Raw genomic sequence first — 26,046 nt, 5'->3', positions numbered from 1 at the left:
TTTAACTTTGTACACGCCAGCCCAACACGGGCACCTCCAGATCATGACAAATTTTAAGTGTCCAAATGCGAATACAAGAGAAAAATGCCAACGCCATTTTGTTTTGCCGAAATGTTTTTTTTCCCTGTGCCTCTGCGGTTTATTCCTTTTGTATTTTGTCTGGCTGCTCAACGTTCCTGTCTTTACCCCAGGGTAGAGATATTCCAATACTAGAGGGTACAGGTTTAGGGTGAGGAGGAAAGATTTGAAGGGATTCAAAAGACTCGGCATAGAACATTCACCCCCTACAGGGCGAAAGTGACGACTACAGATGCTGGAGATTAGGGTCGGGAGTGTGTGCTGGAAAAGCACAGCAGGTCAGGCAGTGTGCGAGGAGCAGGAGAATCGACGTTTCCGGCAAAACCCTTCATCAGGAAATAGCTACGTGGAATTGCAGAGCTGTAGCATAATCGAGTGGGTCTGGATGGGATGCTATTGGGAAGGTCGGTGTGAATGGCCTGCAGGGATGATATGATTCCACTGCCTTAGCCACGCGTATATTGAGAAATGATTGCCCCAAGTCTGCTGTGGGAGGAGTGGGTTCGTTCGTGGGACACTGATACCAGTTCTGGGGAAGGTAGGATTGTGCTGTCTCTCTCTTCACACTCTGCACCCCCCGTCCATTTCCCCCCCCCCCCCGCAAATTCTCTCTCCTCACACTGCATCCCCAGTCTCTCCCCATAACCCTCTGAACCCCAGTCCTTCTCTCCCCCCCAACCCCTGTCCCCCTCTCCATTTCTCTCCCTTCTCCACCCCCACCAGCGACCGGCCCCGTCCTTTCTGGTGCCTGAGCACTCTTTGATCGCTGTATCAAGCACTTTTAAGGAGAAAGAGAGAATGAGTGGTGACGATTCTACCTGGGAAACAGGGTGTGAGAGAAATGACTGATTTTTAAAATTGAGAATAGCTAAAATCATATATTCAGAAACGTTGTTAAAGTCTGGAAGAATGTTCTTTTTTTAAAAAAAACAACCTGTAGAAATCTTTCTGAAACTTGTATTGATATGTGCACAGTTAGGCCAGAACCAAGGACAGGCCGTAAGAGTGAATGAGTGAATAAAAGACAAGTTCCACCTCGCCCATGAGGAGAAAGTGAGAACTGCAGATGCTGGAGGTCAGAGTCGAGAATGTGATTCTTAAAAATTACAACAGGTCAGGCAGCATCCAAGGAGCAGGAGAATCAACGTTTCAGACATAAGCCCTTGCCCTCTCCAGTGTGTGTTGTGAAGCTGCTTAACTGCTTAATCATATCTAGTAGCCGAGCAGAGGCTGATAACAAGTTTGGAACACACGAGAATGACCTTAGCTGAGACCGTGGGTCCATGTCTCACTACAGGACACAATACACACAGGACACAGCTACACAATACACACGCAAACTCTCTCTCTCTCTCTCTCTCTCTCTCTCTCTCACACACACACACACACACAGACACACACTCAAGTACTCACACGGTCATGCAGACCCACTCTGAAAGACAGGCTCTCTCTCAGACACACATTGAGACACCCCTCACACTCACATCCATGCACACACCTTCTCACACAATTATAGTCCATCACACGCACACTTTACCCAGCATGCACACACACACACACAGACTCTGTCTCATGCATACACTCACACATAGAAGTCTTTGGGGTGAATTGCATTTGCAGGATTATATATTTGGAAATAGAACCAGTCTGACTCGAGACTGGGATACAGACAGACTCTAACCTCACAGCTCTCATGCGTTGTCTGACCTGAGGTGTCACCTCCCTTTATAAAACATTAAGTTACCTGGAGAATGTTACTAAAAAGAAGTTCTGGGATTTGCAGATGAATGAACCGAAATCTGCAACCCATTTTAAAAAATGAAAGACTTAACAGGTTTCTTCAATATATCATTTATGTTGCATGACACTATAATCTTTTGCTATATATTCTGTGTCTTACCATCCTACTCAACAGCTACCTGATGAAGGAACAGCGTTCCAAAACCCAGTGCTTCCAAATAAGCCTGTTGGATTATACCCTGGTGTTTGTGTCATTTTAAAACTATGTTTCCAGTGAATACAGCCCACACCTCCCACTGTTGCCAGTAAACTTTGCAATGCCAATGAAACAATAAACCTGCAGTCCTGAAAAATTTACAATTTCGAACAATACTAGCTACTCATTCACTGCTCCTTGTGAAACCGACACTGGAAACTCGGTGCTGGTGGCTGAAAGAAATGGGAAGCTGTTGGATCTCACAGCTTTCAATGAGAGTTTAAGCCTGACAGTAAGTTCAGGTAACCTTTACTGTGACCCAACTTTGTTACACCTTCAGATCTCCACATCACAAGGGGTACAAAAAGTAGCTTTTCTTTAAAAAAAAGCACCTCAAGCTCAAAGTGCACACACTCACCCCCACTCCCCACACCACACTTTCTTTATTATTGGTCAGTTGAGTTGTCCCTTTGTAACTGGATTCTTCGTACATCCGGGTAAAGCATGTAGCTGGGACGACTAAGTGAATCCTTTCCGCAACGGCAGTTTCCATCACTGAAAAGGACATGAGTGAATCAGATGGGTTTTTGCCCTCTGAAAATGGTTTCATCCTTAGATTCTGAAGTCCAGACTACTGACCGAATCCCAATTCTGCCATCTGCCGCGACAGGATTCGAACCTGAGAGTCCCCAGAGCTGGGTTGTTAGCGGCGCTCGGCCATCGCTCCTTCCATCCCCCTGCGATGGCACGTGAACGCGCTGGTGCCTCCCCAGGTGGGAGGAGCAGATGAAGCCCTCCCGGCACTGACAGCAGGTGAACGGCCTCTCTCCGGTGTGGACCCACTGGTGGGTCAGCAGTGCAGCTGACTGAGTGAACCCCCTCCCGTACATGGGACACGTGAATGGCTTCTCTCACTTGTGCGTCTCCAGATGGCTGATCCGACTGAAGCCCTTCCTGCACACTGAGCAGGTCAATGGCCTCTCCCCTCTGTGAATACATCTGTGGGTTTCCAGCACGGATGGGGAAGGGAATCCTTTCCCTCGGTCCCCACATTTCCACAGTTTCCCCATTGGGGGAGCTTTCCTTGTGTTGGTCTGGGTTTGAAATTACAATCAGAACGGGGACATAGTCTATCCCCACCATGAGGGATGAGACTTTGATTCCCCCAAGCTAAGTAAATGGTGTGAAGCACTTTTCACAGTCAGCGCACTGAATCTCCCTCACTCGGTGTCTCAGTATTCTTCCTGCCACACCAGTTTCCAAAATCTTTCAAGCAAACAAAAGCAACCATGTTTTCTTGATTGGAATGGCTGCTGATATTCAAGTCCCAATGAATCAAGTGGCTCTGTCAGAAGTTGATGTATCATTTGTTTTCAGATTTCTTTCGGCACGTCTTCCTGCAAAAAAAAATCACAAAATAAGTGATCGTTGGCGGGACACTTAAACGAACATAACATGGGTGGCAGTTCCCGTAGTTTGCCAGATTCCTGCTGATCACATAATACCCAGCACACAGAAACCTGAAATCCCTCATGCAGCAGATAGACTTAGGTGTGTTTAGAGGAAAACTTCATTCAAATCTAATCTAATCTAATCTTCAACTAAATGCGTGTACACATATATATCAATATGCCAATCCTTTCAATGCGGCTCAGTTCCATGAGAAACGACACTTTTAATTGTGAACATGAGGAAAAAAGCATTTTCCAGCGTGCAAACTGCATACGTGCAAAACTGAGGGAATACACAAGGAAAATACCTAAAAGAGAGATAGAACGTATTTGAGCACCTTTGCAGAATCTGTTCCCTCTCTGGATTCACTCCAGTTGCTACAAGTAAACCTCCCTGGGGGTCAGGCAGCCCCGCATCGGGAAGCACTGGGATGGTCCACTACGACCAGTTTACATGGAGAACACATCTCCACATTAAGCAGCCTCGAGGCAAATTTCCCTTCCTTCCACTTAAAGTTCAAGGCCCGTCAAAGCGAAATTCCCCAGGTAAGGTTGGAAGAATTTCTTCCACGTGTTCACTAATCATTTCTATGAGCACTTTGTTAAAGTTTGAATATTGCGAGTTTTGATAATTAGTGATTCTGAGCGAAATCACAGTTCGAAAAACAGAATGTAAAAATTTAGAAAGAGTTTATTTTTGCACATCGACGATATGTCTGTACAACAGCATATGACACGACAACAGTGAAGATCTTTTGACCTCATTCTCAAACGTGCCTGCCACACGCCAGATGAAAAGCTGAATACTTCTCTGGAAAAACTGCCGAGCAATGCAGGAGAATGGCACAACGCGTGCGCGTTGGGACCAAAACCCAAAAGAAAAACCATTCTCCCCTATTCATTCAACGTCGTCTTTAGCAGCTTTCCCGTATAACGGCGCTCTGTTCTGCACCTTGCCTTCTCATCCGCTTCCCAAAAAAATCAAGTCTCTGAACTTGATTTGTGCAAAAATGGCCCATTTATTTTCTCAAAAAGCACCGTCGTGAAACGATGTTGGGCTGCCTGGAGAACGAATGGGGCAGAAAACAGGCAAGTGAAATGGTGTCGACCCAGCAGAGCGAAGGTGGGCCGCATGGCGTCTATTCAGAGTGAAATCACAGTTCGACCAACAGAATGTGGGAAGTTAGAAAAAGTTTATATTTACACAGCCTCCATACGTCTGCGCAACACCATATAAGACGACAACAGTGAATATCTTTGACATCAGTCTCGAACGTGCATGCCACGCGCCCGACGAAAGGCTGCAGGGACCTGTGGAATACGATGCTGGGCATAGGAGCAGAGTGGCGCAGCGGGAACGTGCAAGACCCAGAGGTCGATGGATCGAAACCATCCCCTGCTGTTGTTCAATGTCTCCTTGAGCGATTTTCCTTTGCGATGGTATTCTGTTCAGCATCTTGCCTTTCAAACGACTTCCTGAGTGTCGAAATGTCCCCTATCATACCGATACTGCCGCGAAACTCACACCGTTCAAGTGACGTGCTTTTGGAGGTCTGAGTGGTCTTCTCCTGTTCTTCGTCGGTTTCCTATGAACTGAATCGCAAAACCACTTCTCTGAGATGCCAATGAGCTGATAATGCGGTGAAGTTGAAACACATGACTTGCTGTTTTAGTCCATTTCCTGCAGTAAAGAAACCAACAGCCATGTAAAAAAGACTTTCTGCGGGATTGCTGTCAAGACAAGTTCTGAACACCAAGCAGGCTGCACAAAAATGCACTGATACCAATTTACCTGAGGGAAGAGTCTCCGGTGTCCATTTCTCTCTGTCCAGACAGCACACCATTTTTCTATCTCTCCGTTAACAAGACCTTTGTAACAAGTTCAAAGTTGCCCATTTCCTACGCATGACTGTAACTGACTTCTCCTGCCTCACGTAATAGTGTGAGAGAGCAGAAGAGTGAATGGGCTCTGCCTTCCACCAGCACAGCTTGCAAGTAGAAACGAAATGGTTCAATTATCCACCAGTGGAGAGAGCCCGGTCCCTGGGGACGGGACAAACAGCAGCGTCCTGGGAGCAGGGACACAGATTGAGAAGCAGATGTCCTTGAAACTCTTCTCTTCTTGCAATTCTGGGAGCAATGTGCAATGTATTTCGTACTGAGCAAGTCTCAGCTGCTTCAGGGGGTGGCTGCACCCATGGCTGGTGGCTCGTTAGTCTGGGATATGATTCTAGCTTTGGGTCTTCTAGCGAATGCAGACGTGTGAGAGTTCCGGGGTTCCAATCCCAGGCGAACCATCATTCCTTAAATTGACCTGAGCAAAAATGCCCGATCAATTTTCTCAAAAAGCCGCTTCGTGAAATAAGATCGGACTGCCTGAACTAGGGACGGCGCAGAGCTGCCATTACAGTGAACACGGCGAAGGGAAACACGTGTTCAAAGTGAAAACAAGTATTGCAGATTTTTCGCCCGCGCAATCCGAGTCTGAATGAATCCTCTACCTGTATTACGCTCAATTCTGAGGGTGACACTTCAGGAAGCGGGGAAGTGAAGTGATTGCAGACAGCGCTGAACAGGTTAACGTGAATAGTGCCGTCCTGAGGAATGTCAGCAATGAAGGGAGATTGGAAAATTTGGGGCAGCTGTCTTTGGTGAACAGAAGACTGAAAGCTGGTCTGATTGAAGTTTTCCACGTCATGAGGGTTTTAGACAGAGGAAATAATGCAGTGAAAATGCTCCCAGGCCTGAAAGGATCGAGAACGATTTGGCAGGGATTTAAAGTCATCAGGAAAATAAGTAAAAGTGACATTAGGAAGACCGTTTTCACACAGGGAGTGGGGTCAGTAAGTCGCTGTCTGACAGTGACAAAGAGGTAGATTCAATGGACACAAAAGGGAATTCGGTGGTCACGTTCAATGTAACAATGTGCAGATTTACAGGGAGAAGGCGACAGAATGAGACACTTATTTACATATTGTGTTGAACCAGCAGAGCTAAGGTGGGCTGCGTAGCCTCAGTCTGCGCTGTCCCACATTTCGTGATTCTGAGTTGGACCAACAGAACTTCGGAAATTTGACAACGGATATATTCTGCCCACCAGGATACTCCATCACAGAAATGAAGGTATTTTGACATCATTCTCGAAGGTACATGACACAATGCAGATTCAAAACCGAGTATTCCTTTGAATCACTGAGTAATTTGTTAACAGTTATTCAGTTGAGGTGAGCGGAGTTGCGCATTGGGAGCCACTCCAGCTGATAGGTCGAAGCCGTTTTCTCCTGTGTGATAGTCCCACCAGCACTCCAATTTGCTGTGCTTCCGGTCAGAAGATGCAGCTCACTATCCTATACTGACACACGGGCCACGATGACCCAGCTGTGGTGACAAGCTTGTGAAGGTCTGAGTGCTCTTCTCCTGTCCTCTGTCTGGCTGCTATGATCCAAATCATCAAACCTCTCTTCTCCGAGATAGGAATAAACTGGTGAAGGTGAAACACATCAGTTGCGGTGTGTCCCATGCGCAGGTGGCCCTGCAGTAATTCCCCACGCTGTTTCACACAGCAGCATCCTCTCGGTGAATTACTCTTGGCAAAAAAATCGATTGAACCAAATCAGTGTCCGCCACTGGATTTTACTGACACCGTTTATAAAATTCAGGCTCACCGTTAATGTGGAGAGGGGCCGTCAGACTAGAGTTTCCGCTCCTTCTGTTGAATAAAGATAATTTTAACTGTGTCCAGTGAGAGGAAAGGATTTGCTGTTGGTGGGAAACATTTCTATCTGAACTCGCTGTCATTCTCATGATAGATTGAAACATAAAGCTTGGAATCTTTGGATTATGTTGTAAAAGTATTGGTATTATGTTACTCACACCGCGCTGTCACCAACTGAGCGAAGCGGCTGCCCAGAGGGAGGCGGCTGTGTTTCAATCCCGTGATGAACTGGGGGAGTTGCGCATTTACCCAGAAAATGGGCACCCCTCCCCTTGACACAGGGTTCACAAATCAAACAGATCGCAAAGCTTCACGTGTGATCGAAAGTTTCCACAATGAAGATTTGTCTCAACAGATCTCCGGAGTGAACCTACTCCTTTCTTGATTTGAAATGCAAGAAGTTGACGTTAGTGAGCCTGACGTGATTCGAACACGCAACCTTCTGATCTGGAGTCAGACGCGCTACCGTTGCGCCACAAGCTCACGGTTGGGCAGGGATCTCTATTCATGCTTAAGGGAAGTGATCGCACTGCAACGATTTCACGTTATGAGTAACAACGGAGATCAACAGTTCATGTCTGTTCTGTCTCCCCCCACCCCCCCCCCCACCCCCCGCACACCTTCTGTCTCTCGAAACAATTTCCAACTCTACCTCAATAAAAAGGTGAAAGAACTGTGGATTCTGTATATCAGAAACAAAAAACAGTAGTTGCCGGTGACCCTTCCACAGAACTGATGGTGACTGGGAAAACGTTGGTTTATATGCAGGAGATATTGTGGGAGGAAGGCGGATGCAGTTAATGATAGATCAGGACAGAGCCCAAAGCGAGGGAAGAACTGTTGGACAGGAAAAGGAGTTGATAACGATTTGCGTGGGAGGGTGAATGGAGACTGTTCATGGCTAAGAATAGGTAGTGTGTAATGACAGACTATGTGATAACAAGGCTTGGTGTGTGTGGAAGGGACGAGGATACTATGGATTTCAGGCCCTAGAATTATTGAATTCGATATTGGGACCGGAGGGATGTATGGTCTCCAAGTGTATATATTCGGCGCTCTTCGTTCTGCTGGTGCTGAGCTTCGCTGGAACACTACAGCAAACCTGAGACAGAGATGTTGGCCAGGGAACAGGGTGAGGTGTGGAATTGGCAGGCAACTGGAAGCTCAGGGTCTTTTTTGCAGGTAGAACGTAGATGTTCTGTGCAGCAGTCACCCAGTGTATGCTTCGTTTTTCCCAATGTAGATGAGACCACATTGTGAGCAGCAAATGCAGTAGACTGGGTTGTGGGAAGTGCAGATAAAGTGCTGCTTCATCTGGAAGGTAAGTTTGGGCCCTTGGATAGTGAGGAGGGAGCAGGTAAATGGGCTGGTGTCACACATTCGGCAGTTGCAGGGGAAAGTGCCGTTGGACTATTGGGGTGGGAATGGGGTTAGGGTTGATGGGAATGAAGGAAGAGTGGACCCAAGGTATAACTCCTGCCCATTTACTAACTGCCAAAGAGTGGAATTTGTTACGTGTGTACAAGGACATTTTCTAATTCACAATGTGGATGTACATACTGGCGAGGGTGCAAAACCTAAGGGGCAGCAACCATAATTCTATTAACATTAGAATAGTGATTGAAAATAATATATCAGATCTAAAAGTTGAAGTTCTAAATTGGAGAAAGACTCAGGTATTAGGCAAGATCTTTCAAAAGCTGATTGGGGCAGATGTTCGCAGGTTAAAGGACTGCTGGAAAATGGGAAGCCTTCAAATATGAGATAACAAGAGTCCAGACACAGTATATTCCTGTTGGGGTGAAAGGAATGGCTGGTAGGTTTAGATTAGATTAGATTAGATTACAGTGTGGAAACAGGCCCTTCGGCCCAACAAGTCCACACCGACCCGCCGAAGCGCAACCCACCCAGGTTGGGGAATGCTGGATGACTAGAGAAAATGAGATAAAGAAGGATGCATATATCAGGTATCGACAGAGAGATTGAGTGAATCCTTACCGTATAAAGGCAGTACGAGCATACTTAAGAGGGAAATCATGAGGGCAAAAAGGGGACATGAGATAGCTTTGGCAAATAGAGTCATGGATAACCCAAAGGGTTTTTATAAATACATTAAGGACCAAAGGATAACAAGGGAGAGAATAGGGCCCCTCAAAGATCAGCAAGGCGGCCTTTGTGTGGAGCTGCAGTAGATGGGGGGGTGTTGCGGGATACTGAACGGATATTGTGCATCAGTGTTTACTGTGGAGAAGGGCATGGAAGATATAGAATGTGAGAAAGTAGATGGTGACATGTTGAAAAAATGCCCATATTACAGATGAGAAATTGCTGGATATCTTGATATGCATAAAAGTGGATAAATCCCAAGGACCTGATCAGGAGTACCCTAGAACTCTATGGGAAACTGGGGAAGTGATTGCTGGGCCTCTTACTGAGATATTTGTATCATTAATAGTCACAGGTGAGGTGCCGGAAGGCTAGAAGGTGGCTAATGTGGTGCCACTATTTAATAAAGGTGGTAAGGAAAAGCCAGGGAACTATAGACCAGTGAACCTGACATCCGTGATGGGCAGGTTTTTGGAGAGAATCCTAAGAGACAGGATTTACATGCATTTGGAAAGGCAAGAATTGATTAGGGATAGTCAGCATGGCTTTATGCTTGGGAAATCATGTCTCATGAACATGATTGAGTTTTTTGAAGAAGTAACAAAGTGGATTGATTAGGGCAGAGCGATGGACGTGATCTCTCTGGACTTCAGGAAGGCGTTCATCAAGGTTCCTCACGGGAGACTGGTGAGCAAGGTTTAATCTCATGGCATGCAGGGTCAACTCGCCATTTGGATACAGAACTGGCTAGAAGGCAGAAGACAGAGGGTGGTGAAGGAGGGTTGCTTTTCAGACTGAAGGCCTGTGACCAATGGTGTATCACAAGGATTGATGCTGGGTCCGCTACTTTTTGTCATTTATATAAATGATTTGTATGTAAACGGAGGAGGTATAGTTAGCAAGTTTGTAGATAACACCAAAATTGGAGGTGTAGTGGACAGCAAAGAAGGTTACCTCAGATCACAACGGGACCTTGATCAGATGGGCCAATGGGCTGAGGAGTGGCAGATGGAGGTTAATGTAGATAAATATGAGGTGCTGCATTTTGGAAAAACAAATCAGAGCAGGACTTTTACACTTAATGGTAAGTTCCTTGGAAGTGTTGCTGAACAAAGAGACCTTGGAGTTCAGGTTGACAGTTCCTTAAAAGTAGAAACGCAGGCAGATTGGATAGTAAAGAAGGCGTTTGGTGTGCTTTCCTTTGTTGGTCAGAGCATCGAGGATAGATGTTGGGAGCTCATGTTGCCACTGTACAGAACATTGGTCAGGCCACGTTTGGAATATTGCATGTAATTTTGGTCTGCTTCCTATCGGAAAGATGTTGTGAAACTAGAAAAGGTGCAGAAAAGATTTACAAGGATGTTGCCAGGGTTGGAGGTTGGAGGGTAGGAAGGTTTTATGGGAATTTGGGCCAAGTGCTGGCAAATGGGACTAGATTAGGTTAGGATATCTGGGCTGCATGGATGAGTTGGACCGAAGGGTCTGTTTCCGTGCTGTACATCTGTGTCACTCTGTGAGACTCCATGGGATTCTCTGCCCAAGAGAGCAGTTGAGACAGCTTCATGAAGTATATTGAAGACACAGTTGGATGGGTTTTTGCATGGTAGGGGAATTAAGGGTAGTCGGGATAGTGCAGGTTGGTGGAGCTGTGATCTTAATGAATGACGGAGCAGGCTCGACCAAATGGTCTACTCCTGCTTCTGTTACTATGAATCTGTAACACTGCATTTCCCGCGGCCGGAGTTTTCCCACGGCACAAAGGAGGTTTTCTAAAGTATATTTAAACCCCTTGCTTTGCTTGAAGTCAAACTGCATTGACTTGGAGGAGAGTGGGATTTGCAAAGTGTCCTCCCCTCCACACGTGCCTCAACTGCAGGGCAGCTGTCCGGCCAGCCCTCCATTGTTGACGTCACAATGCGGATGCAGCCCTGTCAGTTTCAGAGTGAAACTCCCTCCCTCTGGGCAACATCTAGGAGCCAAGCAATGTCTCCCCCTTTCCATATACCATCCTCCAGCAGCGAGGGGGAAGGGGAGGTCGGGGTGGGTGAAACACTGTTCACTTGTAGCAACCGGAGTGAATCCAGGCATGGAGCAGACACTCCAAAGGTGCTCAAATACTTTCTATCTCTCTTAAAGCTATTTTGCTTGCGTATTCCCTCAGTTTGGCACGTATACAGTTTGCACCCTAGAAAAGGATTGCTCCTTTCCTCATGTTCACAACTAAAAGGTTAGATTCTCAAGGAACTGAGCAGCATTTAAGGGATTGGCACATTGCTCAAAAAATGTAGACTGCCCGTGGCCTGTGAATCGTTGGTCGAGGGGTGTGATTCTCGCTTTGGGCTTTCTCGTGCGTGGGCATGCGAGAGATCCCGGGTTCAAACCTCAGGCGAGCCCTTGTTTCTTACACTGCCTTGTGCAAAAACGGCCAGTCGATACTCTCAAAAAGCAGCTTCGTTTAACGAGATCTGACTGCCTGAATTAGGGATGGGGCAGGGCTCCCGTTACAATGAACGCGGCAAGGGCAGCACTTACTCAAAGTGAAAATGCGTTTTACTTCATACAGAGGGTGGTGGGCGTTTGGAACGCGGTGCCAACAGGGGTGGTAGAGGCACCTCCCTCTACCAGCAAATGACACATGTTATAGCAAATGATACATCAACTTCTGACAGAGCCACTTGATTAATTGGGACTTGAATATCAGCAGCCATTCCAATCAAGAAGGCATGTTTGCTTTTGTTTGTTTGAGAGATTTTGGACAGTCCTGTGGCAGGGAGAATACTGAGACACCGAGTGAGGGAGATTCAGTGCGCTGACTGTGAAAAGTGCTTCAAACCATTTACTCAGCTTGGAGGAATCAAAGTCTCACCCCTCAAGGTGGGAAAGGCTATGTACCCGTTCTGTTTGTAATTTCAATCCCAGAGCAACACAAGGAAAGCTCCCTCCAAAGGGGAAACCTTGGAAATGTGGGGTCTGTGGGAATGGATTCCCTTCCCCATCCCTGCTGGAAACCCACAGACGCATTCACACCGGGAGAGGCCATTCACCTGCTCAGTGTGTAGGAAGGGCTTCAGTCGGATCAGCCATCTGCAGACGCATGAGTGAGTCCACAAGTGAGAGAAGCCATTCAAGTGCCCCAGGTACGGGAGGGGTTTCACTCAGTCAGCTGCACTGCTGACCCACCAGCGGGTCCACCTGGAGAGAGGCCGTTCACCTGCTGCATGTGCCGGAAGGGATTCACCTGCTCCTCGCACCTGCGGAGGCACCAGTGAGTTCACGCGCCATCACAGGGGGATTGAAGGAGCGATGGCCGAGTGCCAAGTGCTTATGCACGAAACGTCGATTCTCCTGCTCCTTGGATGCTGCCGGACCTGTGCTTTTCCAACACCACACTCTCGACTCTGATCTCCAGCATCTGCATTTTTCACCTTCTCCTCGAGAGCAAGGTTGGACTTGTCTTTTATTCACTCATTCACTCCTGACAGCCTGTCCTTTGTTGTGGCCTAACTGCACAAACATCAATGCAAGTTTCAGAAAGATTTGTGCAGTTTTTTTTTTGAAAAAAAACATTCTTCCCGACTTTAAAGACGTTTCTGAATATATGGTTTCAGTTATTCTCAATTTTAAAAATCAGCTATTTCTCACATGCCGTGTTTCCCAGGTAAAGTCATCACCATCCATTCTCTCTCTTCCCTGAGAAAGACTTCATACAGCGATCAAAGAGGGCTGAGGCACGAGAAAGGACGATTGTGGGGGTCGGGGGGGGGGGGGGGGGCGGTGAGAGGATCGCTGATGGTGGTGGAGAAGGGAGGGAAATGGACAGGGGTTCAGAGGGTTGGGGGAGATAATAGAGGGTGCAGTGTGAGGAGAGAGAATGGGCAGGGGGCAGTGGATGGGGAGAAAATGGACAGGGGGCAGAATGTGAAGAGAGAGACAGCACAAATGCCACCTTCTCCAGGACTGGTGTCAGTGTCCCACGAACTGGAACCCACTCCTCCCACATTTCTCAAAATACGCGTGGCTAAGGCAGTGGAACCATATCATCCCAACAGGCCATTCACACCGACCTTCCCAACAGCATCCCACTTAGACTCACTCGTTTACGCCACAGCCCTGCAGTTCCCAATGGCTATTTCCTGACGAAGGGTTTTGCCCGAAACGTCGAGTCTCCTGCCCCTCGGATGCTGCCTGACCTGCTGTGCCTTTCCAGCTCCACAATCTCGACCCTAATCTCCAACATCTGCAGTCCTCACTTTCGCCCAGTAAGGGGTGAATGTTCTCGCCCTAGTCTTTTAGATCTTTTAAAATCTTTCCCCCACACCCTAAACCTTTACCCTCTAGTTTTGGAATACCTCTATCCAGGGGAAAAGACAGAAACGTTGAGCAGCCAAACAAAATGCAAAATAAATAAAATGTCGAGGCACAGGGAAAAAAAAATCAGCAAAATAAATTATCTTCGGCATTTTTCTCTCGTATTCGCATTTGGACGCTTATTATTTGTCATGATCGGGAGGTGCCCGTGTTGGACTAATGTGTACGAAGTTAAAAATCACACAACACCAGGTTACAGACCAATCGGCTTGTTTGGAAGCACTAGCTTTCGGAGCGCTGCTACTTCATCAGGTGGTTGTGGAATATAAGATCGTAAGATCATAAATTCTGTGTCTTACGATGTTATACTCCACAATCAGCCGATGAAGGAGCAGGGCTCCGAAAGCTAGTGCTTCCAAATAAGTCTGTTGGACTATCACCAAATACTTTGTGATTTTTAACTTGAAAATTTGTAACAAATTCCTGCACACTGAGCATGCTCCGCGGTGTCAGCAAGTACTGCGCATCACCGCCAGTGTCAGCAAGCACTGCGTATACTCTTGGGAGGACGCAGAAACGGCACGCGAGCGCCTTTCCGTGGAGCAGTGGACAAGCTTGGAGGACCGGAAGGAGTCTGGTCCTCCTGCCAATCAGAGCAGGCCATTGTGAAAATGCGGAGGTTGGACCATGAGCTCTGAAGATGCTGTTGGTCTCTTCTCTCTGCATAAGGTTAAACTTCACTCCAGACTGTAACTTCCTTCCTCTGTCTAACATTTGTGAGTACAACAGTGTTTTTCTCACCACGTTTTCATTCTGGGGTTCAAGAGTGAACCGAGGGAGGGGCCAGACTCTGGAAAAGTTGATCCAGGTCTGTGTGTCAACTTGCAAACACATGACAAATGCAGTACCACAATGTGAAGTTCTAGCCTTTGCAGTGTAAAAAAAAGCTGAAAGGAGGTGCATTGTTTAAATGGTGATCTGTTGAGATGTGGCGAAAGTGAGATGCTGGAGATCAGAGTTGAATATTGTGGTGCTGGAAAATCACAGCAGGTCAGGCAGCAACTGAGGAGGAGGAGAGTCGACGTTTCGGGCACGAGCCCTTCATCAGGAGTGATGTGTGGATAGACCAAGGGGCCTCAGTGTCCTTCTACACCAGTCACTGCCAGTTGTCAGAAAGTGTAGCAAGCAATGAGCAAAGCAAGTGGTATATCAGCAAGAGGAATTGAATTCAGAAGTGGGGATATCTTCCTGCAGTTAGGTCGGTTAGTGAATGTATTCAAGGCTAAGTTCATGTGACTTTGAAGAACAAAGAAGTTATGGGAGAAGGCAAGAAAATGGTTTTAAAACCAGTACAGAACAGTTACAGAGTCATACAGCACAGAAACAGACCATTCAGTTGAACTAGTCCATGCTGGCGGTGTTCTGAAACTAACCTGGTCCCACCTGCCAATGATTGGCCTATACCCCTCCGAACCTTTCCTATTCATGGACTTATCCAAATGTCTTTTAAACATTGTATCTGTACCTGCATCCAGCAACTCCTCTGGACATTGATTCCTCAAACGAACTACTCTTTATCTTTTTAAAAAAAGGTGCCCCTCATGTCTTTTTAAAATGTTTCTTTCTTCACCTTCAAAATTTGCTCCCTCATCTTGAACCACCCACACTAGGGAAAGAATACCTGCCGTTCACCTCATCTATACCTCTCATGATTTTATAATCCTCTCTAAGGTCACCTCTCAACCTCTGATGCTCCAGTGAAAAAAGTCCTAGCCTATCCATCTAGATGCAGGTATATTTATATCCAGTTATGAACTGCTCAATATTGGCGAAAGCTGGAAAGACAAATGACCTATTCCTGCTTCCAATTCTCTCACTGTGTCCAGGACAGCAAGAGACCATATGACATAGGCGCAGAAATTAAGCCATTTAGTCCATCAGATCTGCTCCACCATTCAATCACGGCTTATACGTTTCTCGACCCCATTTTGAAATATGGATTTTGGAAAGGCAGATCAGGGCAGGATCTACACATTTAATGAGGAGTGTTGTTGAATAAACATACCATGGAGTGCTGGTTCATAGTGGAGTCGCAGGTAGACAGGGTAGCAAAGAAGGTGTTTGGTATATTTGCTTTAATAGGTCAGTGCATTTCAATACAGATGTTGGGAGGTCATGTTGCGGCTGTACAGGACATTGATTAGGCCACTTTTGGAATACTGTATTTGGTTCTGGTTTCCCTGCTACAGGAAAAGTGTTACGAACCTTTGTAAGTTTTTGGAAAAGATTTACAAGGCTATTGCCAGTGTTGGAGGGTTTGATCTATATGGAGAGGCTGAATAGACTGGGCTGTTTTCTCTGGATCATTGGGGGCTGAGGGTTGACTTTATAGAAGTTCATAAGGAGCATGGATAGGGTGAATAGCCAAAAGTTTTTCCCCCGAGTAGGGGAGTCCAAAACTAGAGGTCATAGGTCTGAGGTGAGAGGGGAAATATTTAAAAGGAACTTTGCAGGCACCTTTCTCACGCAGAGGGTGTTGTGTGTATAGAATGAGCTGCCAGAGGAAGTGGTGGAGGCTGGTATAATTAAAGCATTTCAAAAGGCATCTGGTAATAGGGAGAATTGAGAGGGGTATGGGTTATGTGCTGACAAATGAGACGATGTTAATTTGGGATATCTGGTCAGCACGGACAATTTGGACTGAAGGAAAGCAGAAGTGTCATTGTGAAGACTGGACTTTCAGAGCAGCTTTCAAAGATGTTTTGTCCTGACTGGGAGCAGAAGCTACAATGAAATCTTTCATTTGTGAGACAGCAACTGAGTGAGTGAGGACATTCAGGATATTGGTGGAAAGTGGGAATTTGTTGCAATGTGGAGTTGAAGTGATTTAAGTAAAGTGTGCTGAGCAGGGAGCCTAGTGAAGGGTTATGTGAGTTTTTGTTTTAAACTGCTCATTTCTTTCAGCCTCCAACATTGTATTTCCAATGCTGTCCATCAGTGGGAGTGGTGAATCAGCAACTGGTATCGTTAGAAGCCTTATGATTTTCAGTACTGCAGGTATAGCATTGTCTCATCAGCTTTGTAAAGATTACTGGCAGCAGCGGGAGGCGTGGGCTGGATTCACTAGAAATGATTAAGCAGTTAGATAACACATGTACAAGAGGGCAGGGTGGGACTTGTCTTTCGATTTGCAGAAGGTGGGAGGTTCTGGTGCTGTGGTCCATTGCAAACACAACTGCGGTAAATCATAGAATCACTACAGCGTGGAAGCAGGCCATTCATCCCATCAAGTCCACACTGACCCATCCGACGAGCATGCCACCCAGACCCACCCTATCTAGTTGTTTCTATGGTGGGTGAGACTAGGTCACAAGATTAGGAGGAGTAGGTTTAAGACAGAGGAGAAGGAACTGCTTTTCCCAGAGAGTGGTGAATCATTGGAATTCTCTGCCCAAGGAAACAGTAGAAGCAGCCATATTCAAGACATAGTTCGATGGGATTTTGTATGGTAGGTGAATTTAGAATAGTCAGGATAATGCAGGTAAGAGGAGCTGAGACGATGGATAGATGAGCCATGATCTTAATGAATGGTGGAGTAGCTTGATGGACCAAATGGCCTACTCCTGCTTCTATTACTGGGAATGTATGAACATGCATTTTTTATGGCCAATCCGTATCAAGGCAGGTGAGCAATGTAGTGATGTGGAAATGAACATCAGAGAATGATAGAAAGGGACACGGAAAGTAAATGTCCCAGTCCAAAGATGTGCAGGTCAGGTCAAATGACCATGCTAAATTGTCCATAGTGTGAGGTTCATTAATCAGAAAGAAATGGGTCTGGGAGGGTTACTCTTCAGGGTGTCGGTGTGGACTTGTTGGGCCGAAGGGCCTGTTTCCACACTGTAGGGAATCTAATCTAATCAATCAAAACTGGATTCTACAGAACACAAGAATTGAAACTGAAGACTGTATGGCTGAATGTGTGCTGCAGTGTCACAAAACTGAATGAATTGACTGCACACATTGAAGAGAATAATTATGATCTGAGACTCCTTACAGGGACGTGGCTTCAGGATGACAAGGATTGGATCTGAATATTGAGGGGCTACGTGGCATTCAAGTTGAATAGGAAGCGAGGTAAAGGTCGAGGGTTGGCACTGCTAATCAAAGCACTAATAACATGGTACTCTGGTGTCGGCTCGGATTTCAGGTTCTGATTTCTCTGTCCTCTTCTCCCAGTTCCCAGAGAAAGATGTTGTCTGTTCTCAGCTCAGCTGGCTTTCTGCTGAAACTTTGAGCCCCTTTTACACCTTCCAGAGCAATAAAACATTCAGTCGATCAAGGCCCGATCCACTATATTCTCAGCCTGAGAACCATCCAGACTGAGAGGGTCATTGGAGCAGGGAATAAAACAAGAAAAATGAAACAAAATGAGACATAAATGCACATTTGGTGCTTAAAGTGTGTTCATTAGATCGTAAACCAGAATTGAGGGTCTCCCAGGATTCTTATCGTCCCCTACTAGAGGAATTCTCTTTCCCTAACAATATTTACATCAACAGAAATAAAGCATCTGTCATCAAATAAACATAGAGATATACAACACGGAAATAGACTTTTTGATCCAACACATCCATGCTGACAAGATGTCCTATTTAAATCTAGTGTCCCATTTGCCAGCATTTGGCCCATATCCCTCCAAACCTTTCCTATTCACACACCCATCCAGATGCCTTTTAAATGTTGTAATTGTACCAGCCTCCACCACTTCCTCTAGCCTATTTACTCTATCCGTGCCCCTCATGATTTTATAAATGTCCATAAGATCACCCCACAGCCTCTGACACTCCAGGGAAGCAGCCCCATCCTATTCAGGCTCTCCTTATACCACAAACCCTCCAACCCTGGCGACATCCTTATCAATCTTTTCTGCACACTTTCAAGTTTCACAACATCGTTCCTATCCTACAGTAGGGAGACCAGAATCGAATGCAAGAATCGAAAAGTGGGTGAACCAATGTCTTGTACAGCTACAACATGACCTCCCAAATCCTGTACTCAATGCATTCAACGAGTCAAATGGCCTCTTTCTGCACTGGAGCGATTTAATGATTTGATTTTGTATCAGAGTCAATTTCAGTCACTATCTCTGGTTTATGGTGTGTCAGGGTGGGATCGGTGGTACCAGAATTGCTTGCAATACTCCAAGCGTAGCCTAACCAATGTCTTCTACAGTCGCAACATGACCTCCCGACTCCTGCACTCAGTGCACTGACCAATAAAGGCAGGCATATCAAACACCTTCTTCACTATTCTGTCTATGTGCGACTCCCCTTTCAAGGAACTATGAACTTACCATCGAGTCATACAGCATGGTCATGGACCTTTGGTCCAACCAGTCCATGCCAACCATAATCCCAAACTAAATCAGTCTCTCCTGCCTGCTGTTGGCCTGTATCCCTCCAAACTTTTCCTGTTCATGTACTAAAACAAATGTCTTTTTATTGTACCCGCATCCACCGCTTCCTGAGGAGGTTCATTCCACACATCAACCACCCTCTGTGTAAAATTAGTATTTGAATGGCAAGCATGAGGTTGAAATGAAATGGTTCATTAAAATAAACAGCTTCTACCAAACCCCCTACAGCAGGTATGGTAGCAACTCCAACTCTGGAATCTCTCAAATCGATATTTCCATGGAGTGGAGGGGGGAGTAAAGTGTTGGATTCACAGAGGTGGGGTTTTTCTGAGAGTGTAAAGCTAAAATTATACCCGGTGCTTTGCTTGAACTCAAACTGCATTGACGTGGAGGAGAGCGAAAGGAGTTTGCAAAGTGTCCTCCCCTCCCAATGTGCCCTCCCTCCCCCATTGTGGACGTCTCAACGTGGAGGTAGCCCTGTCAATTTCAGAGTGAAACTCCCTCCCTCTGGGCAACATCTGGGAGCATAGCAACGTCTCCCCCTTTCTATTCCTCATCCTGGGAGGGGGAGAGAGAGAGGCGTGGGTGGGGGGTTGTGTTGGGTGGAGACTGTTCACATGTAGCAACTGGAGTGACTCCATGGAGGGAGCAGGCTCTCCAAAGGTGCTCAGATGCTCTCTGTCCTTCTCAAAGACATTTTCCTTGTGTATTCCCTCGGTTTGGCACGTATAGAGTTTGCACCCTGGAAAAGGTTTACTTCTTTCCTCATGTTCAAAATTATAAGGGTCGTTTCTCATGGAACTGAGCAGTATTTAAGGGATTGGCACATTGATTTCAAATGTAGACATCTGTTGCTTCATATGGTGTATATCTGATATTGTTGGCTGTTATAAAAACTTTGTGGCTATGATTTTTCACCTTCTAATGCAGAAATAGAGTTACGTTCTATATCTCTTGTCTCTTTTGTATTTACTAGGACAGCAGGAAGTCATTCAGTAACTTCACTGGCTTTCTTTTCCCAAGCAGTCTTGACATTTCATTATCATATTCGTGATTCAGCTCCATTTCCAGCACCTTTGTCGACAGCTTGTTCCAGGTTATTGCGATCTAAATTAAGTTTTCCTCCAAACACACTGAAGGCTATCTTGTTGCATGAGGGTTTTCTGCGTCCTGCATAATATATGGTCAGCACTCATCTGGCAATATACAGGAATTGCCACCGATGTTATGTTCATTTAACAGTACTGACAGTGATCACTCAATTTGTGATTTTTTTTTGGAGGAAGACATGCAGAAAGAAATCTGAAAACAAATGATACGTCATCTTCTGACAGAGCCACTTGAATCATTGGGGCTTGAATATCAGCAGCCATTCAATTCAAGAAGAAATGTTTGCTTTTGTCTGTGTGAGAGATTTTGAACACTCGTATGGCAGGAATAATACTGAGACATCCGAGTGAGGGAGATTCAGTACGCTGTCTGTGAAAAATGCGTCAAACAATTTACTCAGCTTGGGGGATCAAAATCTCAACCCTCACAGTGGGGAGAGACTATGTATCCATTCTGTTTTGAATTTCAAACCCAGCGCGACACAAAGAATGCTCCCCTCATGGGGAAACCATGGAAATGTGGGGACTGTGGGAAAGGGTTCCCTTCCCCATTGGTGCTAGACACCCACAGATGCGTTCTCACTGGGGAGACGCTGTTCTCCTGCTCAGTATGTGGGAAGGGATTCAGTTGGCTGTGCAGCCTGCAGACACACCAGCGAGTTCACACCAGTGAGAGGCCGTTCATCTGCCACCATTGTGGGAGATGATTCATTCAGTTGTCCCACCTGCAGACACACCAGCAGGTTCACAGTAGGGAGAGGCCGTTCTCCTGCTCTCTGTGTGGGCAGCGATTCATCGATGCATCCCACGTCCTGAAACACCAGCGGGTTCATCTGGGGAAGAGGCCGTTCACCTGCTCTGAGTGCAGGAAAGGAATTGTCGATTCTTACACCCTGCTGACCCATCAGCAGGTCCACAGCAAAGAGGCGCCGTTCACCTGCCCGAAGTGCGAGAAGAGCTTCAGTCATGTGGGCAACTTGTGGAGGCACCTGCCGATCCACACCAGGGAGAGGCCGTTCACATGCTCTGTGTGCGGGAAGGGGTTCACTCAGACATCTACACTGTAATCTACCAAAGGGTCCATATCATGGAGAGGGCGTTCATCTGCTCTCAGTGTGGAAAGGGCTTCACCCGCTCCTCCCAACTGCGGAGCCACCAGCGAGTTCTGGAATTTTTTGAGGATGTAACTCTGAAGATGGACAAGGGAGATCCAGTGGATGTAGTGTACCTGGACTTTCAGAAAGCCTTTGATAAAGTCCCACATAGGAGGTTAGTGAGCAAAATTAGGGCGCATAGTATTGGGGGCAAACTACTGACTTGGATTGAAAATTGGTTGGCTGACAGGAAACAAAGACTAGTGATAAATGTCTCCCTTACAGAATGGCAGGCGGTGACCAGTGGGCTACTGCAGGGATCAGTGCTGGGTCCGCAGCTTTTTACAATATATATTAATGATATGGAAGATGGTATTAATAGTCACATTAGCAAATTTGCTGATGATACAAAGCTGGGTGGCAGGGTGAAATATGAGGAGGATGTTAGGAGATTACAAGGTGACCTTGACAGGTGAGGTGAGTGGACAGATGCATGGCAGATGCAGTTTAATGTATGGTTATCCACTTTGGTGGCAAGAACAGGAAGGCAGATTACTACCTAAATGGAGTCAAGTTAGGTAAAGGGGCAGTACAAAGAAATCTGGGTGTTCTTGTACACCAGTCAATGAAGGCAAGCATGCAGGTACAGCAGGTAGTGAAGAAAGCTAATAGCATGCTGGCCTTCATTACAAGAGGGATTGAGTATAGAAGCAAAAAGTTTCTTCTGCAGCTGTACAGGGCCCTGGTGAGACGGCACCGGGAATATTGTGTGCAGTTCTGGTCTCCAAATTTGAGGAAAGACATTCTGCCTATTGAGGGAGTGCAGCGTAGGTTCACGAGGTCAATTCCTGGAATGGCAGGACTATCTTATGTTGAAATATTGGAGCGACTGGGCTTGTATATCCTTGAGTTTAGAAGACTGAGAGGGGATCTGATTGAGACGTATAAGATTATTAAAGGATTGGACACTCTGGAGGCAGGAAAAATGTTTCCGCTGATGGGTGAGTCCCGAACCAGAGGACGCAGCTTAAAAATAAGGGGTAAGCCATTTAGGACAGAGATGAGGAGAAACGTCTTCACCCAGAGAGTGGTGGCTGTGTGGCCTACTCCTGCACCTATTGTCTATTGAGTTCATGTGCCATTGCAGGGGGATTGAAGGAGCGACGGCTGAGTGACATTGTCGACTGGACTATCAACCCAGTTCCGGGGATTCCCGGGGTTTGAATCCCGCCGAGGCAGATGGTGAGATTGGAATTCGGTCAGAAATTTGGAGTTCTGAATCTAATAATGAATCCATTTTTGGGGGGAGAAACTGCCATCTAATTCACTTATGTCCCTTTTAGGAAAGGAAACTGCCATTGTGGGAAAGGATTCACTCAGTCATCTCAACTGCATCCTTTACCCGGTCTGACCTACACCTGACTCCAGACCCACAGCAGCATGGTTGACTCTTGACTGCCCCCACCCCCACCCCATGGCAAATGAGTGGGAGTAACTTAAATGAATACAGTGTGCGGGTTTAAATTGCTGAGTGAGGCAATACTTCCTTTAGCTTAAGGCTGTACCAAGGATCCAATTATAAAGGGACAACTCGGCGCTGACCAACAGTAAAGGAAGTGGAGTTGGGAGGAGTGTGTGAGCTTTGAGATGTTTAAAAAAAAAGCTTCTTTTCATATACTTTTTTTTTGCTGTGGAGATCTGAAGCTGTAACAAAGTTGGGTGGCAATAAAGGTTACTTGAACTTAACCCTGGTCTCAGACTGTCAATGAAAACTATGAGATCCAATAGGTTTTTGTTTTAAAGCTGCTCACTCTTTTCAACCTCTTGCACTAAGTTTCCAATGTCATGTATCAGAAGGAGCAGTGAATGAGTAGCTAATATCGTTAGAAATTGTAAATTTTTCATCTCTGCAGGTATTGCATCATTTCATCGACATTGTAACGTTTACTGGCAGCACCGGGAAGTGTGGGATGTATTCATGAGAAACAAAGTTAAAAATCATACAACACCAGGTTATAGTCCAACATGTTTATTTGGAAGCACTAACTTTCGGAACACTGCTCCTTCATCAGGTGTTTGTGGCGCAGGATCATAGGAGAATTTATATCAAAAGATCGCAGTTTCATGCAACAGAAATGATATAGAACAAACTTAGATTGTTGTGAAGTCTTTCATCTTTTAGAATAGGTTGCAGGTTTTGTTTCATTAATATGTAAATCCCAGAACTTGTTTGAAGACACATTCTCGAGACAACTTAAGGTCTCTATCCCAATCTTGAGTGAGACTGGTTCTATTTTCAAAGTAGGAATTTATAAAATCTCACATGGATTGACTGCCTGTAGATTGTATTTTGCTCAAAAAGCGCACAATGTATCTGCAAATATAATTCTGCAAATTCAAAATCACACAAAAGCCTTATATGTAAGTGTGCATGCATGAGAGGATGTGTGTGTGTGCTTGATAAAGTGTGTGAGTGATAGAGTATCAGCCTGAGAGAGGGTGTATATGTGTGTGTGTCTGAGAGAGTGATCTGTGTGAATGTGAGCGTGTGTGAAAGTGTATGCTTTGTGTGGGTGTGAGAGAGCGTGACAGTGAAGTGGGGTTACCTGTCATGTGACATGAACCCAAGGTCCTGGTTGAGCCCATCCTCATGTGTTCTGAACTTGGCTTCCAGCCTCTGCTGGGCCACTAAAACTGAATAAGCAGTTACTTTGCACACATTGGAGAGGGCAGGGTGGGATTTGTCTTTCGATTTGCAGAAGGTGGGAGGTTCTGGGAGCTGGAAACTAGGGAAAACATGCTGGAGGACCTTCGGCTCAAAGAGATGCAGCTGGAAGCCAGGCTGCAGACACGATGGGGGAATCATCAAACCCCCACACTGTGGAAACAGGCCCTTTGGCCCAACAATCCACACTGACCCCCGTTAGAGCATCCCACCTAATAACCTCCACAGCTAATCCCTGAATTTAGAATGCCCAATCCACTCTAAGCTGCACATTTTGGGACCTTGGGAGGAAACCAGAGCACCCACAGATGGGAGGGGGGAGGGTAGAAAAGTGCAAACTCTACACAATCACCATGAGGGTGGGATCGAACTCAAGTCCCTGGCACTGTGAGGCAGCGGTGCTAACCACTGAGCTACTGCCGCGCCGCCCACAGTCTTGGATTGAAGGAATCGATTGATTTCATTCCAGGATTGAAGGAATCGATTGGCTTCATGCCAGTCCTGGTGACACTCCAGCCCGTTTGGGGAATTGAATTTGCTTCCACAGAGTTTCCACGGTACAGGGTCATTGCGTCTCAGCAGCTTCAACGATCCAAAGAAGGGCTCGTCTACAGCGAGAACACTAGTCCACATTTCGCTACAGAGTTAAAGTTCTTTGCACAGTCTGAACCCTGGAACACTCCCACGCAGGCTGTGTGGAATCACGGGGCTTCTCAAGTCACGTTGATGTGTGAAGTAACTTCCCCTCCTCGATTCAAACGCTGCTGATATTCAGGCCCTGAGTAATTTTTTTGTGCACGCCTGAACAGCAAATCCTCCTCTGCTAATACCTTGAGAAAACAGATCATTGCTGTCAGTGCAGGGCAGGAAATAGGATAAGAGAATTCTAGTTTGTACCGAGCAGCCTTCCCTATCTCCTACCCGAAATCTCTGTCTCCCATTTCCTCCACCTTTCAATGGATTCCAACTCGAATTCATCCTTCCATCCTCCTGTTTTTGCCCAGCTCCCCTCACCGGAAAGCGCTGACTCTCGGTTCAGTTTCTTAGTCACTTCTTGCCATTCCCAGTATATTGCCCACATCTTTATTTAGTTTTTAAAACAGAAAGGCAGTGGTTTGCTGATGCCAGGATCTGAGGGGAATTGCGCTCACGCTCCAGATTCTCTCTCGCATCATTCACAAACATCTGCACTGCACATGTGCAAAGAAGGGGATGATGGGAGTGGGTGGGACGCATTCACCAACTCCCCATTCAATCAAGATCCAATCATGCCCACTGCGCCCCCTGTCTATTCTCTCTCGCTATCTCGCTTCCCCCCTCTCACACACATGCCATCCTCTCCGTCCATTCTATCTCCATACCCTCTTCCCCCTGTCTAGTCCAGTCTCTCGTCCACCCTCTGCCTTCCTCGATCCAGTCCCTCTCCCCACACTCATTCTCTCTCTCCTCCCACTCTCTGCTCCCCTCCATTCTCTCTCTTTCCCCACCCTCTGCTCTCCATCCATTCCCTCTCTCTTCCCTCACCCTCTCCCAACATTCATTGTTGCTCTCTTTCTCCCCCACCCTCTGCCCCCTTGCATTCTTTCCCCACGCACTGACCCACATCCATTCTCTCTCCCCACACTCTGCACACCCATTCTCTCTCTCTCTGTCAAACGCTCTGCCCCCACCCTGTGCACCCCCAGTGTTTCTCTAACTCCAATGTTCTGTCCCCGGGTCGATTTCTCTCTCTCTCTACGCCCAGCCTCTGTTTCCCGTCCAATTTCTCTCCCTGCACCCCCATTCTCATCCTTTCTTGTGCGTCGAGCCCTCTTTGATCACTGTATCAGCCCTTCTAAGGATAGAGAGCGCGTGGATGGTGATGACTCTACCTGCGAGATGGGAGGGTGTGGTGTGAGAAATGGCTGATCTTTAACATTGAGAATCGCTAAAATGATACTTTCAAAACCATAAGTAAAGTTTGAAAGCAAATTCAATTTTTTTTAAAAGCTGCATTTTTCTGAAACTTGCATTGAAATCTGTGCAATTAGGCCACAGTTGAGGACAAGCTGTAAGGATGGAATGGTCAATTCCTCGTCTTGCGAAGTTGGTTCAGATTAATTAGA

General features: G+C 46.3%; 1 protein-coding gene and 1 non-coding gene across 2 annotated transcripts in view; both read right to left on the bottom strand.

Annotated features, from left to right (window-relative positions):
• The window catches only part of LOC148143765 (uncharacterized), a 163,791-nt gene that overhangs the window by 10,605 nt on the left and 127,140 nt on the right, over positions 1–26,046 (bottom strand). The window lies entirely within an intron of this gene.
• Positions 7,592–7,663, bottom strand: trnaw-cca (transfer RNA tryptophan (anticodon CCA)). The gene has a single exon. It is a non-coding gene; the product is annotated as a tRNA-Trp (tRNA).

The sequence above is a fragment of the Chiloscyllium plagiosum genome, unplaced genomic scaffold (genome assembly GCF_037043375.1).
Source record: "Chiloscyllium plagiosum isolate Xiang-an unplaced genomic scaffold, Cpla_swu_hap1 HiC_scaffold_27, whole genome shotgun sequence".
NCBI classification, from domain to species: Eukaryota; Metazoa; Chordata; class Chondrichthyes; order Orectolobiformes; family Hemiscylliidae; genus Chiloscyllium; species Chiloscyllium plagiosum.
The sequence above is the reverse complement of the archived record's forward strand: the minus strand, read 5'-3'. Positions and strand labels throughout refer to the sequence as shown.